The sequence below is a fragment of the Epargyreus clarus genome, unplaced genomic scaffold, assembly GCF_041222505.1.
Source record: "Epargyreus clarus isolate Ecla_fem2 unplaced genomic scaffold, WU_Ecla_fem_2.2 ptg000032l, whole genome shotgun sequence".
Classification (NCBI taxonomy): domain Eukaryota; kingdom Metazoa; phylum Arthropoda; class Insecta; order Lepidoptera; family Hesperiidae; genus Epargyreus; species Epargyreus clarus.
Window position 1 is genome coordinate 8,070,660 of NW_027332237.1, and position 18,074 is coordinate 8,088,733.

Genomic DNA, 18,074 nt, shown 5'->3' on the forward strand with positions numbered 1-18,074 from the left:
AATTTCGACAACGCGTTGGGTTGAATATTCATGAAATAGTTCACTCTGACAGCATTAGTGATGCAATTCTGACATTATACTTGGACTGGACGTATTTATTATTAATGGAAGGTGTGTGTGGATAGTGATAGCCTAGTGGCGGTAAACAGGCCTCTAAAAACAAGGGGATCGAGGTTTGAATACCATACGCAGTCTCTGATTTTTCGAAGTTATTTTTTTTGTACAATATAGGAGAAGTAGCCGAGCATGCAGTCCATCTGGTAAGTGGCTACTGCCGCCCATGGACATTTGTAATCAACCCCAGATAAGATTAGATATTCCTACCTGAGGTCGGCCACAGATGCGCCGCTACCCCTGAGGACTAAGCTGGAACGCCTCAGAAAAGTCTGTCTCCCTTACCACACCCTTCAAACCGGAACACAGCAGCGCCTAACACTGCTGTTATAAGGTAGAAATAGGTGTGTCGGTGGTGCCGCCGGAGTCGAACCACAAAGGGTTCTACCACCTTCAAATGTTATGTGCGTCCTCATCAACCTATTATCATTTCACTGCTGGGCAGTGGAGTCTGTCTCATTATTGGGCACAAGTCTCCTCTTATTAAAAGCATTTTAGGCTATATTCCATTGAACTGGCTACGTCCGGTTTGATAGACTTCACACATCCTTACGAACCTTTTTGTCACACTAGGCCAGCCTAGTAGACAAAAAGGTTAGGACCAGTAATGGGTTGACTACACCAACTACATGAGTGATGCAATCGTGACATAGTTACTTAAAACTGGAGACGTATTTATTATTAATGGGAGGAGTATGTGTGGACGTGTGATACGTGTCCGCAGCCATGGGTATCGCAGTCACATACATGAGGCGTTTCGACTTATCCTCAGGGATATCCTAAGTTTCTCAAATATAAAGCTGCTGTCAGGTGTCTGTTAGAAAGCGACTACAAGGGCTTCGACGAGGCTGACATTTTGACGATGATTTCCATTACTTTAAAGCAAGTAATAAATAACTTCTTATAGACACGTAACTTTGTAGAGACAGAGGTACGTACCCTGTTATAAATCGTTAAATTTGTAACGCCCCTTTTTTGCGCTAGGAAATGTGACATGATCTTTATACCATCTATTATTATAGTACTATACGTCTTCCCATCAAAAGGTTGAAAGCCAAAAAGAACTCCACACCCAACGCCCACAGAATTAAAACAAAAGAACAACGCCATACGCAAACAATGAAATTTCCTATCTTCGTTTGCTAACAGCGGAACAATTCAATTGGATTTGTTCCCGTGAATGGATTAATTGGAAAAACACTTAATTCAATTGAATTGAGCAATCCACTCGTTTCAATTCTGATGTTTACAAATGCATCACTTTATTATTGGGATGGAAACCATGAATATTCAGTTACGAGCGAATACGAATAGTACTTTGTCGGGATTAAGTATATATTGGTATACGAGTATATATATTGTAATACAGAATATGCCGTAGAGGCGGAGATGTGATGTATAAATTTCAATTCCTGGAAATTCGGCTTTGAATTCAAAGAACTACTGAATTAAACAAAAAGAAAGAAGGAAACATGGAAATAAGTAAAGAAAGAAAAGTATAGATAGAATTAAGGATAATAAAATGGTGAAAAGAAATGAATGAATGAAATGAATGAAAAAGTGAAAAGTAAGAGGAAGGACAGAAAAAAGAAAAAAAAAATATTTATCTTATACTTAAAAATAGTCTGATATCCGTTTTACGGGTGAAAGACATTTTATGTTACATTTAGTAAAATAAAAAATATATGAATTAGGTTGAAGATCGACCCTAGTTTCCTATAGTTTAGAGAAGATTAAAAATTTTATAATTAGATTTTTACCTAAAAATACAGCTCTTTATAGTTCCACGTACTAGTTTTATGCGTATTACGAATAATTGTCAAAAATCATTCACCCATCCAACTCCCTGTCAACTTTGATTTGTCAATATATTTCCTTACAAGTTAAGATTGGCTCTACATTACATTACAGTTCTCTACAACAATACTAACCAACTAGTGGTCGATTACATCTCAATGTAGAGCAATATAAAGTTTCTGGACCAAATAGTCAACAACAATATTCACCCAGACTTCAAATTTAACAGTACCCACAAATTCAAATACTACCCTAGTTATTAGATATGAAAGTTATTATTTCAATATGTATATAGATGAATTAGTATTGGAATTGGTTTCTTTCGACCTTTGAGTTTCTTTCGACACTCTGAAATGTGATCATATTTACGAATTCCAAATATGAATCTGATAAACAAATTTTGAATACGCTCAAGCTTATTAAGTTGCTCCTCAGTTAGATCTAGGTAGCAAACATCTGCATAGTCAAGGATAGGATGCAATAATGACACTGATAGGGAGATTTTGGTCGAAACTCGTAAAAAGTTGGTTACAACAAGCCTTTTTTTTTTGCTCACTTGGGAGTAACCTCCAAAAGGTACGCGACGTAGGGGACGTCGACGGTTTATGTCACATTTTTACCGCACTAAAACCCCCCAGTTGTCGTCCTCCTGCCATTAGCGTCCTCCAAGCACGATGCCCTGGGCAGAGCAATTTCCGCTCCTCCAGCATATACGGTGTTTACGATATGCGACCACACATACCGCCGTCCCTCTCGGGGTCGCATGCTGGACGGTTTGAGCTCTCACTCTAGCCGCACGCAACCCCAGAAGCCCCTTTTTAGTCGCCTCTTAAAAGGCAGGGGATACCGTAGCCCCATTCTTGTTGGATTATAGGGACAGGTCACAAGCCTACACAAGCGTCGCTCGAACGATAATACAAAATTGGCGGTCACCCTTACATCAAGACCATACCTTCCAAATTGAATTTCGAAACTCAATTTAGACGCAACCGAGGTCTAGAGCAGACGCTAGTGTAGCCGCAAATCTAGAGACATGTCTATATCTCAATTCGATCTACAATACACGGGTCTAGGGACACTAACTTCGTAAGTTATGTCCGTTACAAGGCTTTGTCTTGGGAGTAATAAAGGAACTTGGTGCAAACATAAGAACTTATAAATATTCATGGTTTTGTAGGCAATTGGTCTGTCTGGTTATAATTTGGGAATTGAAAGGTAATTGAAGCAACAAATTGAGAGGGCAGTCCACCTGATGGTAGGTGGCTTTTGCCGCCCATGGATTTCTGTAATCTACCCCATGTAGGGTTATAGTTCTACATCAGATCGGCCACAGATACGTTACTGCCCCTAAGGTGATAGAACCCTTTGTGGTTCGACTCCATCGACACCACCGCCACACCTATTTCTGCCTAATAACAGCAGTGTTAGCCGCTGCTGTGTTCCGTTTTGAAAGGTGTGGTAAGGGAGACATACTTTTCCGAGGCGTTCCAGCTTAGTCCTCAGGGGTAGCGGCGCATCTGTGGCCGACGTCAAGTAGGAATATCTAATTCTATATGGGGTTGATTACAGATGTCCATGGGCGGCAGTAGCCACTTACCATCAGGTGGACTGCATGCTCGTCTGCTACTCTTATATTATAAAAAAAATGGGAATTGAAAGGTAATTGAAGTAACAAATTGAGCGTGCAATCCACCTGATGGTATGTGGCTTTTGCCGCCCATGGATTTCTGTAATCTACCCCATAGGGTTATAGTTCTACCTGTACCCTTACCAGGAGTTTTTACGTTTCGACAAATATGACTGTTTTGGTATTTGTTTACGTATTCGCCCATACAAATTCCAATCAGCGCCCCTAGCGGATTGTGTCCGAACTAGAAAATCCTATGGGCCAATACGTAAACAAATACCAAAACAGTCATATTTGTCGAAACGTAAAAACTCCTGGTAAGGGTACTGAGATCGGCCACAGAAGCGTTACTACCTCTAAGGACTAAGTAAAAGCGGTTTAGATAGGTAAATACATAGGTACATAAGGGATAGCCCTTCCCACACCCTTCAAACCAAAACACAGCAGCGCTTAATACTGCTGTTATATAAAAAAAATCCAGTTATCCAAAACCATAGATAAGTAAATATTTCTCACTGCTAACAAGAAAATGTACCCAGTTTTGAGAATTGAAATAGTTGCGTAAAAAGTTTTGCCACGTCTCCGTGCCAAAATGTCCCTAAAATATTTGAAATAATTATTTATTTATGATGTAAATTACGCAGTATTACTTATTTACTCGTAAATTTTCTCTAAAAATGTTTTTTTTTGTCAGGAAGTCATAAAAAGAACTTACTAAAATAAGCCATTTGTGGCTTCATTCAATTTCAAGGCGGCGAAGTATCTTTAGTAATCTATGTCTAAAACTAAAAAAAATGTCTTTGTTGACAACTTTGACGGCGAATAATGAAACGCTTCATCAGAATATGTATAGCGTTTTCAATAACTATTGGTGGAACATCGACTAGAGTGTACACAGCCTAAGTTTGTAAGCGTTACAACCGCCCGCGTGTTAGCAGCCTAATGTCAGCGTAATACAATATTATTCTATAACAGTTGAACTCCCGCATCGCTCTGATCTATTTGTGTTGCAAAGTTTCCACTGTTCGCGGTCGAATAACACTTCAGCTGGAATAGGTTTTCAAGTTCCCCGATACTGTTTTCTGAATGAGATTCATATGTGTGTTATGGAGTTTCTTTCGCCGCTTCTTCTCCATAACGAAACACCTTGTGAAGTGGTGGTATTTGAATTGACATTCAAAAAGTGCTCTGTAAAGAACCTATTTTGAATAAAATAATTTGATTTGATTTGATTTGATATGTTTGCATAGAAATCTCTTTATGCATTCATGTATTTTTATTTAAATAATAATCCCCTGAAGCAAAAAAATAGAGAACTATTATAAACACTCAAAAAAATTACACTTAAAAATACAGCTGTTAGGCGAATCCAACGACACCTCAATTATTAAAATCTGTCCAGCCGTTTGGGCCCTACGGGATGTATTCCCTCAGGACTATGACATGGGGCTCTTCGGGACAAAGAGCTCTCCTTCAAAGCCAGCGATGCATTGGCGACTCCTCTGGTGCAAATGTCCATAGGCGACGGTGACTACTTTCCATCAGGTTAAAAATGGCCATCTACTATTCTTCTATTTAAAAAAAACACTAGTCTATTACTGCTGAGCAAAATAAATAGTATTTATAAAATAAGCATTTATTTACCTTTTAGACTCTAACAATATTTTAAAGTCCTAATTATGGGTATAATTAACTCCGTCCAGAAAATACTGAAATGTTTCAGGTAAGAAAGTCAGTCAGGCTTCAAGTCAAAGTCTTAATTAAGGAGAAAGAAATGACAAGTGCAATTTTCTTTGATTTCGGTTTAATGAACTGGAAGGGAGCCAAGAAATAAATGTTATTTTCCCTCTAAGTAACCTGGATGGAATTACACAACAGCTGTACCGAACCTAATGGGTCCGGACTTTCGATGGGGTCCGAGGTTCAAATCCGAGACTTCTGATTTTTTTTTAACACGCTTTATTAGCTTGGGTTGTATGTATGTATGTATGTATGTATGTAAGTAACAAGTAACGGAATCTTGAACCGGATTTCTGTCCACTTTGAACATTCAGTTTAATTCAAAATTTTGAAGAATTATCAAAAACCAATGACAATACACGTCGCTTTTCGAACCTGATAAATGGAGCACCCCTCGCTTTTTTCACAATTATACTATTTACTGTTCCTTGATTAACTCTTAGATTGCAAAATTATTTTCTACGTTTTAGTTCATTTTATCATAAAAGCGTGTTTTTTTTAGTTTTTTGAACTATATTTATTTAAAATTAGTGCGTATTAAACATTATCACAAGGTCGAAAACATTACCGTCCATAGTCGGGTAGAAAAAAAGAACAAAGACTACAGCATATAACAATGAATAAATAAACAAAATTTATCTCAAAACGTATTTTAGTATAAGTTTTTTGTTTTTCATATTCTGCTTAGAAAACATTTCATATATTAGATACCTACATAAAAATAATCACTCCGCCATCTTATCGAATCTGCCCTTTTTTTTTTTTTTTTTTTTTGTTTACGAGGGGGAAACCTTCAAAAGGTACCCGACGACGTGGGAGCGACGCCGGGTTATGTGGGATTTTTACCGCACTAAAACCCCCCCGGTGGTCGTCCTCAACGCTTGTTGGAGAACTCCGGGATCTCCGAGGGAACACAACCGGAGTCCTCCAAGCGCAATGCCCCGATCGGGCTCTACCCTGGGGGAGCACTTATGGCTCCTCCCACACCATCTGGTGTTTACGACGGTATGCGACCACACATACCGTCGTCCTTCCCGGGGTTGCTTGCTGGACGGTCCGAGCTCCCACTCTTGCCACCCGCAACCCCGGTAGCCCCCTTTTAGTCGCCTCTTACGACAGGCAGGGGATACCGTAGCCCTATTCTATTCCCGAGACTACAGGGACACCGCGCCGGGGGGCGCTATCTACGCCTTCGGCGTCTCCTTCTCCGCGCGGGATCAGCGCGCTCCCTGGCCCGTTCGGCGTCCTCTTTTGCGAGCATAACGCGGTCGCAGAACGCGACCACGCTATCCCACGCTTCGCCAGAACGGACCATTGCCGCAACAACAGCCTCCGGGGAGAGGTCCGGCCCTATATTCTGCACCAGGATCTGCCGCTCGGGTTGCCACGCTGGGCAGTCCTCGAGGGTGTGCTGCGCAGAATCCTGGGCATGGCCGCAATGATGGCACTGCGCTAAGGCCTCCCTGCCTATCCTGTGCAGGTACTCACCGAAGCAGCCATGTCCGGTGAGCACCTGTGTCAGCCGGTAGGTGACGCGTTTCTTCCTTTCTAGCCAAGCTCGGAAGCTGGGCAGGATCGCACGGACCACGCGTTGGCGTGCGCCCCGTGGCTCCTGGAGCCTATCACGCCAGCGTCTTAGGGCGTGCCAGCTGGCTCTCGTTCGGAGCACTTCGACCGTCTCAGCGTTAGGAGGATGGCCACTCTGGCGGAGACTGCGGATCTTAAAAAAGATCTCAGCAGTCATATCCGCCAGAATGTCCAGGGGCGGAAACCGCGCCAGGACTGTGGCCGCCTCATACGAAATAGTCCGGTATCCTCGTGCGACTCTGATCGCGATCATACGCTGCGCGGCATTCAATTTGGCCGCGCGGCGCCGGCAGCCCGACAGTCTATTAGACCATATGGGCGCACCGTAGAGCGCGATAGAGCGCACGACACCTGCGTAGAGGCGGCGGACTTCCTCCCTTGGTCCCCCTAGATTTGGTAGCAGTTTGTGCAAAGCACCCGCTACCTTGTGAATCCGGGGGACCAGACGGTCGAAATGCTCGTCGAAACGCCAGCGGCTGTCCAACACGAGCCCCAAGTACCTCATGCACCTGCCCACTTCGATAACCGCGTCACCCACCCGCACTGACATGCAGGGTGGTTCCACGCCCCTCCGCAGGCCGTGGAACCATAGCGCCTCGGTCTTATTCTCCGCAACGCTAAGGCCTATTCCGCGTATTTTTGCGACAACGCGTGCCACCCCTAATTCGGCCAGCCTCGTCGTGCCCTCAAAAGTCTCACCCTCGGCGAGTACGAGAGTGTCGTCGGCGTAGCAGATAACGCTTACACCTCGAGGGAGCTCCGTCCGCAGTACGACATCATATGCGAGATTCCACAGGAGTGGCCCCAAGACCGACCCCTGCGGAACCCCGCACACGACACGCTTCTCCCCGACACTCCCGTATCGGCCCGGATAGCTTACACTCCGGTTCGACAGATAGACCGTCAACACGTCACGCAAATAGGGAGGCACCTGATGATATACGAGGGCCTCCCTTATCGCTTTCCAGGGCAGAGTGTTGAAAGCATTCACAATGTCTAGGCTTATAGCCAGATCGACTCTGCCACTGGATACGGCCTGCTCTGTGACTGCGCGAACACGGAGTATAGCATCGACAGTCGAGCGTTCCTTTCGGAAGCCGTACTGACTGTCGGATAGATCCGGACCGCTGCACGCCAAATGTCCGCTGATACGAGCGGAAACAATCCGCTCGAAAAGCTTTCCCACTTCGTTCAGCAGACATATCGGCCTGTAGGCCGAGGGTGAGTCTGAGGGTCTGCCCGGTTTGTGGAGGAGCACCACCTTCGCCTGCCTCCATTCCGCTGGGAAGCGACCGGCACGGAGGCAGTCAGTGAACAGAGACCGCAACCTCTCCCCGAGAACGGTCAGCGCCAACACCCAGGCCCGACCCGGGATTCCGTCAGGGCCTGGTGCGGTGTTTCGCGCGGCCAACCGTTTCACGGCCCATTCTAATTCTGTTTCACTGACCGCCAACTCCTCCGTCCACTCGGGCAGCACCGACGCTCCTGCCTCGACATCAGGGCTATCCGGAGTGAAAGGAAACAGGTTTCCCATAACGACCGTGACAAAGTCGGGATCCAGGGTCTCCGTTAACGGTGGAACCCATGGGCGCAGCTTTCCGAGTACCATTCTATAGGGGCGCCCCCATGGATCCCTATCCAGCCCGTATCGAATCTGCCCTATTGGATTTAGAATGACGTCACTAAGCTTATGCATTTTCAACCAAAGCAAATTTATGCAAAATATCACTTCAATCTATTGGGGTAAATTAGTTTAAAAGGAGAAAGCCCATTCTTGGTACTGATTTTTCTCATGCGTCAAAATGAAAGCAATATTAAAATTATTTTTTTATTTTTTTACATAATTTGTCGAACAGAATAGTTTCTTTGAACAGGGGATTCCATTTAAGATAAATAAGACGAAATGTTGATTGTTGTTCTTAAAAATTAAAATGGCGGTATTTTATACTCGGAATTCAATACGATCTATTAGTGTTTTGACTAATGATTTTTCTCATGTGTTAAAATGAAAGTAATATAAAAATTATTTTTTGATTTTTTTACATAGTTTGTCGATCAGAAAGTTTCTTTGAACAGGGGATTCCCTTTAAGATAAAATAAGACGAAATGTTGTTTGTTGTTCTTAAAAATTAAAATGGCGGTATTTTATACTCGGAATTCATTATTTTAGGGTTTTAGGATTATTTTAGGTTTTTTAACCTACTACCTTTAAAAGTAAATGGGATATGTTAATCGAACTACATTATAGGTACCTACTATCAGTTAAAACCGACCATCAATCTATCGTCGGATATTTTCGATTTTGAGGTTATGTAATATTTCGGTAAATAACCTCAGAACCCGGGTGCTGATCTAAAAAATAATTATTGGCGGTAGTATTTGGTTAATTATACATCGTCCACAACAAGTTTCAATTTGATGCAACTCTGGACGGCGGTCCATACTTTCATGTAATTACGTTACTACATTACTATAGTAATTACGTTATGCAGTTACCATCAGGTAGACGGGCATGCAGTCTACCTGATGGTAACCCGCTAATGCCGCCCATGGACATCTGTGATCAACCCCCAATAGGATTAAGTTTCTACCTGACGTCGGACAGATATGCCACTACCTCTGAGGACTAAGCTGGAATGCCTCGGAAAAGTATGTCTCCCTAACCACACCCTTCAAACTAGAACACAGCAGCGCCTAACACTGCTGTTATTAGGTAGAAATAGGTGTGGCATTGGGGGCGCCGGAGTCGAACCACAAAGGGTTATACCTTCAAATTACAATACATTAATGGAGACAGAGTTATCTGTCCTAACCGTATTACTAATTGCATCTAACTGAAGATATTGTACTGCCGGAATCTCATTAGGACTGACATTACAATGATAAATCCCGTTAACTATAAGGGTTCTGAAATTGTTATGTAGTTTGTACTTATGTATGTATTAACTATACACTAAGCATATAAGGGTTGTTCACCCTTAACATTTTTTTATTTATATGGCAACACAACGTTTGCTGAGTCAGCTAGTATTATATAAAATCAGATATCCATAGACAGCAGTGACCAATTACCATCAGGCGAACTGCATACTTATTTCCTGCTACAACATAAATATCCAAATATTTTTTAGGAATGAATATTTTAATTTATGAAAGTACGGTGTTATTTTTAATCCAATCAGGATTAATATTTTACGCAAGCTTACGAGCTTGTGGCATGTGGAACATGTTCATAAATTTTGCAAGCGGTTTTGAAATTTTAATCCGTAAGATAAAAGATTAAATAAAATAGGATTTGTATACTATAGAAGTAACGCGCATGCATTCCAAGTGATGGTATGTGGGCACTGCCGCTCATAGGCATCTATAATCAACCCCAGATAGGATTAGCGTTCTACATGAGGTCGGTCTGAGACGCGCCGCTGACTTTGAAGACTATACAGGAACACCTCATGTAAGACACCCTCTTACTTCTGTTTAATGCTGCTACTATTAGGCAGAAATACCAGAACCACAGAAGATCCTACCACCTTTATATTAACATTTGTATAATATTAAGTGGGTACATACCTGGAATTTTCTTTGTATCATTTATTTTGTCGTTATCACTAGCTTGTACTTACCTGAAAAACAAAATCCATAATTATTGATTTGGTCTTTAAAATTCAAAATGTGCTTATAAATAAATATTGGTGTGCTACCAAAATATCGTTAGTGCTTCTGCGCGCTATTTATACTAAAAAATACTTTATAAAATAATCCTATGTTCTAGGAATTATAATTTTAAAATTACGCAGAATTCACGGTTACGAGTTACGATATTTGATATAAAAAAAGGTTGAAATACAATACTGCATGCGTTGCCGGAATTTGGGAATGCAATCCCTGCATCGTGATGTCGTTTCAAATTCATTGTGAGTTAAATTTTTAAATAATAATATTATGTGAACTGTACCTATTTGAGTAATAAATTTTATTCAGAGATTTCATAAATTCGCAACAACTTACATGGGCCCTGTGGCGCAATGGATAACGCGTCTGACTACGGATCAGAAGATTCCAGGTTCGAATCCTGGCAGGGTCGCTCAACAATAGCTGGCATGTCTTTTTTGTTTCTTTTTTTATGTCCTGGTAGCTCTTTTTTACTAATACTAATTGATGCCACTCCAATCGCAATTTTAATAAATAACAACCATTAAATATAATGTTTCGGTAATTATTTAATGACTGTTCTATTTTAATTTAGTATTTCGTGTTGTAGTATCGTATGTATATTTTCTGATTTCTAACATAAAAATCTTTGATCTGCAATAAAAATAATTCATTATTTTATTTTTAAATTAACACTCATATGTAAATCTCGTTTCTAGTGATTTACCTACATACCTATTATATCAAAAACTCGTTCACTTTTAAAAAAATCCCGCTCGTGATCCTTTCATCAGAAGTACAGCCGTCAAGTGCCATCAACCGATCGGATCTCTGCACTATAAATAAACTTTTGACGATAAAACTGATCTGAGGGTTAGTGCCGCGGTAAATTATAAAAATAAAAAAGCTTGGTCGAAAATTTCTTGAATTTTGATAAATAAAAATTCAAAAATATAGATGATTTCCAAAATATATAGGACAAATATAGTATAAACGAATGATTTATAACGAGTTTTTACCCAACGGACGGTAATGTTTTTCGATCGTGTGTAAATATCGTTTTTTTTATTTATAATATGGGAGTAGCAGACGAGCATGCAGTCTACCTGATAGTAAGTGGCTACTGCCGCCCATGGACATCTGTAATCAACCCCAGATAAGATTATTACTACCTGAGGTCGGCCACAGATGCGTCGCTACCCCTGAGGATTAAGCTGGAACGTCTCGGAAATGTATGTCTCCCTTACCACACCCTTCAAAACGGAACACAGCAGCGCCTAACACTGCTGTTATTAGGAAGAAGTAGGTATGGTGGTGGGGCCGCCGGAGTCGAACCGCAGAGGGTTCTACCACCTTAAAATCGTGTCTATATTTAGTCTCTGCAGCCCACACGGTTTAACCGATTTTACCATCAGGTGGACTGCATGCTCGTCTGCTACTCCTATATTATTAAAAAAAATGACGGACACCCCAAGACAGCTTATTTTCGAAAAAGTTTCTTTAATATATTATTTTGTAATTATATATTTTTTTGTAATTTAAAAAATATTTATTAGATTTTTATTGAAATATAAAGCTCATGTTCTTCCATCAAAACTTTGCGTCGTCAAGTGTTATCAAACGATCCGGATAACGGCGCTATAAAAACTTTTACGATAAATCAGATCAGGGGATTGATGCCGATATATTCAAGTTTACTCAATCCAAAATACACTGCATCCTATAATCCATAAAAAGGTTCGTACGGTTACGATACTTGTCTATATTTCTGTCTTATATTTTATAGCTGTATAAGTGCATATATAATAATACCCAGACACAGCATAAAAACATTATGTGTACATGATGAATTGATCACCAAGTCATTAGATTATTACTCTTGGTTGGGAATGTAATGTAGTAATGTGCATTTAATTTGCCTTTTCGAAGGCAAGTCTCGACCATCCCCGGTGGAGACTTGCCTTCGAAAAGGAAAGGTTCCCCCACATTTGGCCATTTGCCGTCCCTGAATCGGGCCGCCCAGGGCGTAGGTACTTAAATTTGCTGCCCATTAAATTAATCGTCTTAAATTTCTTGCCGTAAATTCTCCCACTAAGCGTTTTAGTACTGGCAAGTACTGTACGGAATCCTGTAAGACTGTCATAAAAAAATGCGTCAAGCATTGACCCTTATTATGACATTTCCTCCACCGGGAATTGAACCCAACTTGCCTCAATCAAATTAAGCATATTTTGTTAAAGAAAAGCTCAAAAATGTTGTTAATTTTATGTTAACTTGTTACAGCTGAAATTGAATTAAGTTGAGCACTTGTTAGGTAGCCTCAATCAAATTAGGCCTCCTGAAAAGCCCAGAATTCCGCTGTAATTGAATGAACAAGGATTAATATTTGGATAAAAATTAACACTCCGTTGACCTCGAGGTTTTAAGGGTTTCGAGAGTTAACTTTGATGTTCATTTTTACGATGTTTAAGACAGACAATTTAATTCTTACGCGTATAAAATAAGTTATTTTGAAGTCGGCGGTAGTTTCATCGTCGAAACTGTTCCACTGCTGGGCACGGGTTTTCTCTTATGGTCATCACAAAGTGCACATTGGTAGTCTGAGCAAACTTGTGAAAGCATTTTTAAAAAATATCAGGTATGTAGGTTTCTTTAAGAAGTTTTCCTTCACCGTTAAAAAGGGTACTAATACGAGTAATTACGAGTTATCTACTACTATACTTTCCTAACTTTTTGAAAAACTGAGATATATTTTCTTTGAAGGCAAATCTAACGAGTTCAGATTTAAAATCCTTTTTTAACAAGTAGAATACATACATATATAAATAGAAAAAACAAAATCCTCCTATAGCAGTCGAGTAAAAAGCTGCTTTGTATATCTTATTATAGAAAAACAAAAAAAAATACTGTAAAGTCTTCAAGTGGAACAGGAAATTGAACGGGATTAGAGGATTTAATGGAAAGAGCTTCGACGATACAAGAAAATATTGGCTCGTTTGTTATATGAAATTGATGAGAAAAATACTATGCAAATGGCAAATGGGTAGCAAAAAGTGTATATTATTTTTACCCAATTGCAAAGGGTTTTTCAAGCGAGTGTATGTCTCATTCTTTGTCACGACCTACAGCTCAAAGTAGTTGATGGATTTTAACATATGAGATGTCGTTGGATTCATCTAAATCGTGAGAGTAACGTAGACTATATTTTTACGGGTTTTGTTTTAATACTAAATCTCTAGTCATTCATACATTTTTTTATATAAATAATGGTAAGAGAAAAAAAACATTCAGCTTATCTGATATTGAATATAACTTCAGATGGCCTGCAAATTGACTGCCGTTAGTGCCATTGCCATCTGTCGACTAAAGTTAGAACATAGTCCTAAAGTTGGTGACAGATGCATTACTCTGTTAATTTATCTGATTCGATCCCCGGCCAGACATGTGAATGATGGATTTATGTGTATTCGTGTTTGTGTGTTCATGGCACCCACGACATAGACAATCCTAGTGGATATAAAAATCGTATTGTATACCTGGAGTAGGAAGTTAAATGATTTACATTAATTCAATTTAATGTCGACAGCATTTGAAATTAACATGTTATAATGGAAATAATATTATAATTAATACTCGTATAATTTTAATTATAAATGTAATGTATTTAATTAAAATTGTACGCCTTCCGGACATGAATACATGAGCAAGCTTGTTATTATAAACAACATCTCTTGTACATGTTAATGGAATAGATAAGTAATTACTGATTCATAATAATAGGAATGAAGTACGAATTAAACAATTAATTGATGACCCGCGTGACGAAAGAGATTTTCGATATACAAATTAATTCAAAAATGAAGGTGGTACAATTAGTTCTAGTTTGATTCATTCAGGGAAGTACCGCCAGCGTTCAACGAAAACGTTGAAATTAGCGAATATACAATGTTGAGATCAATTCCCAAGTCGATCCAGTTGCAGCTTAACAGTTTGAGACAGATTTCCAACCCAGTGACTTCACCCGAAGCGATGATATAGAGGGTCTGCACTTTGCACGATATTCGCTATTTCATCCGAAGTTTCGGAGAAACAATGTTAAGAACAATACCCCGTCCAAATATCAAATCACGCCAATATCCCAACTCGACCCAGTTACAACCTAACATTTTGAGCCTTTGCTTCGCCCCAATTTTCGACGAAGTTGACATTCGTGACGATGATATAAGGACTGCACTTTGCACACGAAATTCTTTATTCCATTAGAAATTTCGGAGTTACAAAGTTAAGAACAATTCCACGAGATATCAAATCTCACCAATATCCCAACTCGACCCAGTTGTGGCGTAACCTTTGAGCTTTTGCTTCGTCCCGATTTCCAAAAACGTCGACGCCCATAAGCGCATAAAGATGATGAAAAACCACTGTACTTCACACGCGAAATCCATAGTGGTATCCTAAGTTGGGAATACAAAATGTTAAGAACAAATACAAAGTTAAGAACAATTTCACGAGATATCAAATCTCACCAATATCTCAACTCGACCTAATTACAGCGGAACATTTTGAGCCTTTGTTTCGCCCATATTTCTAAAAAACTTAACACCCGTAAGTTTGAAATCCGTAAGTTTGAATCCGAAATCCTGTACTTTGAAATCCGCTTATGTATCCGAAGTTTCGGAGATACAAAGCTAAGAACAATTCCACGAGATATCAAATCTCATCAATATCCCAACTCGACCCAGTTACAGCGGAACATTTTGAGCCTTTGCTTTGCCCAAATTTTTAACGAAGTTGACACCTGTAACGATGATAAAGAATGACTGCACTTTGAAATCCGTTATTGTATCCGAAGTTTCGACGATACAAAGTTAAGAACAATTCCACGAGATATCAAATCTCACCAATATCCCAACTCGACCCAGTTACAGCGGAACATTTTGAGCCTTTGCTTCGCCCCGATTTCCAACGAAGTTGACACCCGTAAATTGCATCAGCGACAGAAACGGAAAGCTTTGGCATCGCGAAATGTGCGAGGATTGAGATTTATGAATTGTATTTTTCGTTTTATTGCTAAAAATAACGTTCCGCTCGCGGCGTTGTCGGTTTGATGAGAACTCAATTGGATACAACTTTCAGCTAATCTTTCGGTCGGAACAAAATAACAAATCTTCGCAAACAAGAATATCAAAATAACCAAAATTCAAAATCTACTTAGCTTCAAAATAAATTATAATTGAATTTCTGAATTACTTCGTCATCTTTAACCCTTTAATGTCCGACTGGGTACTGATCTCTGACTGAGGGGATTAGTTACACGTTAGCGTCTTTAGACAGCCTTACTCGTAAATGTAGTAACGAATTGTGACTTTCAGATAAGACCTCGATTACAAATAAAGTTAGGTACCAGTATCTCGTTCTCCTATATAACTTCCTTCCTACAAAATTTTATTCCTTTCCTAATATATTCCTTTTGCATGCCAGCTGAATTACATATAAGATCGGATTTCATTCTCCGTCCTCATTTTTCGTCCTCAGGAATCATTTCTGATCATCGACTTTTAGATCGAAAGATCCTGCCCCATTTGGAGTTGGTCACTTTTGTGCATGGGTGGCAGTGCCACATTCTATCAAGTGAACTGCAAGCATTTTTACTCCATATTATAAAAAATGCATTAAAAACGTATTTGTGTTACCTAAAAAGTAACTTATTATTAACAAGCTACTTTTCTCAAACATAAGTAAATATCGCGTGGCCACAAGTATGTAATTTCCCGTCATTACGTCATGTATTATGTAGAGCTTGTTACGTTCAATTTGTCATTGACGAAAGCGTAAGCGGAATAATTTATTGTCACTTTCCACGGATATAAAGTATTCGGTTAAAAATTAAAACCGTCGTGAAAGGTAATTACGGTCCTTACCGACGTTTGACGGGAAGTCGGGAATATATTACGTTGCTTTTATGATACTTGAAATAAAATGTTCATTTTTGTGAAGGGTTATTTGAGAAAAATGCTGTAGATGCCTTAGATTGTGGATTTTCGCTGATATACATGGCGTTTTTAGTCCTCAGGAATAACGAGAGTATCTTTGATCGACTTCAGACAGTACTTTATTATATACAGACCTTTATTATAATGGAGTTGGTCCATAAGCAATATGAGCACTGACCACTTTTCACCAGATTGACATCATAAAACCTTGACTTTTAAAAATAGATTCTTTATATTTTATCTCTTTTATAATTGTTTCGAAACTAAACCTCCAACTTTCGAATGTCATATCAATACATGACTCGGGTCGCGAAGTAAAAGCTTGAGTTTTTGTCAGAGTGTGAACACGACCGCAAGTGAGGGTTGACTCTAATTCGTGGTCGGACGTGCCGACTGGTTGGACGGCTCTGCATTGTAACGTTTCAGAAACTTAATCGTACTAATGTAGTTAAATACGTGATCTTATATTGTTTTAGAGTGTCAGGTAATAATTTTTCTTTAAATAAGTTTCGGGTTTTCGGGAAAAAAGCAAGTAATATTTTTTTACAAAGCGTGTCAGTATAGACGTAAGTTTTGAAAGGTGGTAGAACCAGTTTAGGTTAATCAATGAGGTACCACCCTCACACCTATTTCTGCCGAGAAGCAGTGAAATGATGACATGACGTATATAATTATATATGTAACACTTAGAATTACGTATACACGCACACCGGTTTTAAATAAAAGGAAATATCTTATCTTAGGAATTAGAAGGTGGTAGAACCCTTTGTGGTTCGACTCCGGCGGCACCACCGCCACACCTATTTCTGCCTAATAACAGCAGTGTTAAGCGCTGCTGTGTTCCGTTTTGAAGGGTGTGGTAAGGGAGACATACTTTTCCGAGGCTTTCCAGCTTAGTCCTCAGGGGTAGCGGCGCATCTGTCGCCGACCTCAGGTAGGAATATCTAACCCTATCTGGGGTTGATCACAGATGTCCATGGGTGGCAGTAGCTACTTACCACCAGGTGGACTGCATGCTCGTCTGTTACTCCTATATTATAAAAAAAAAAAAATCACTTAAGCTTCCCACATTCTATATATAGGTACTGTATATGTCTTATAAGGAACTCTAGATGTATTTACAGATTATTCGACAATAAAACCCAAACTCGGGTCGCTAAGTAAAATCTTGTGTTTTTGTGAACATGTTCGCAAGTTAAGGGTTAGATCTAATTCGTGGCCGGAAGTGACGAGTTGGCGGTCGCTTACTTTGTTAAAGTTCCAAAACTTCGTTGTACTCTTATTTGTCTCTTGTGTAAAACTTTTAAGGTTACTACCGGATATATTCGGTTAGCCTTTCTTAGATACTTATCAAAGTGTTATCGTAAGTTCTTGTACTCATAAAAATGTAAGGTCATACATTTTCTGAACCTTTAGCTATTTCTTATGTTATGCTACGAAAACTGTACTATAATTAATTCATTACTATCCAACTGCTCGTTATGAGTCTCTTCTCAAAATGCGAGGGGTTAAGGCCGTAGTCCACCGCGCTGACCAAGTAAACTGCCAAATTGCTAAACAACAGA

General features: G+C 39.8%; 1 protein-coding gene and 1 non-coding gene across 2 annotated transcripts in view; one reads left to right on the forward strand and one right to left on the reverse strand.

The window, feature by feature from the left end:
- The window catches only part of LOC140755057 (zwei Ig domain protein zig-8), a 230,789-nt gene that overhangs the window by 128,953 nt on the left and 83,762 nt on the right, over positions 1–18,074 (reverse strand). The window lies entirely within an intron of this gene.
- TRNAR-ACG (transfer RNA arginine (anticodon ACG)) lies at positions 10,877–10,949 on the forward strand. The gene has a single exon. It is a non-coding gene; the product is annotated as a tRNA-Arg (tRNA).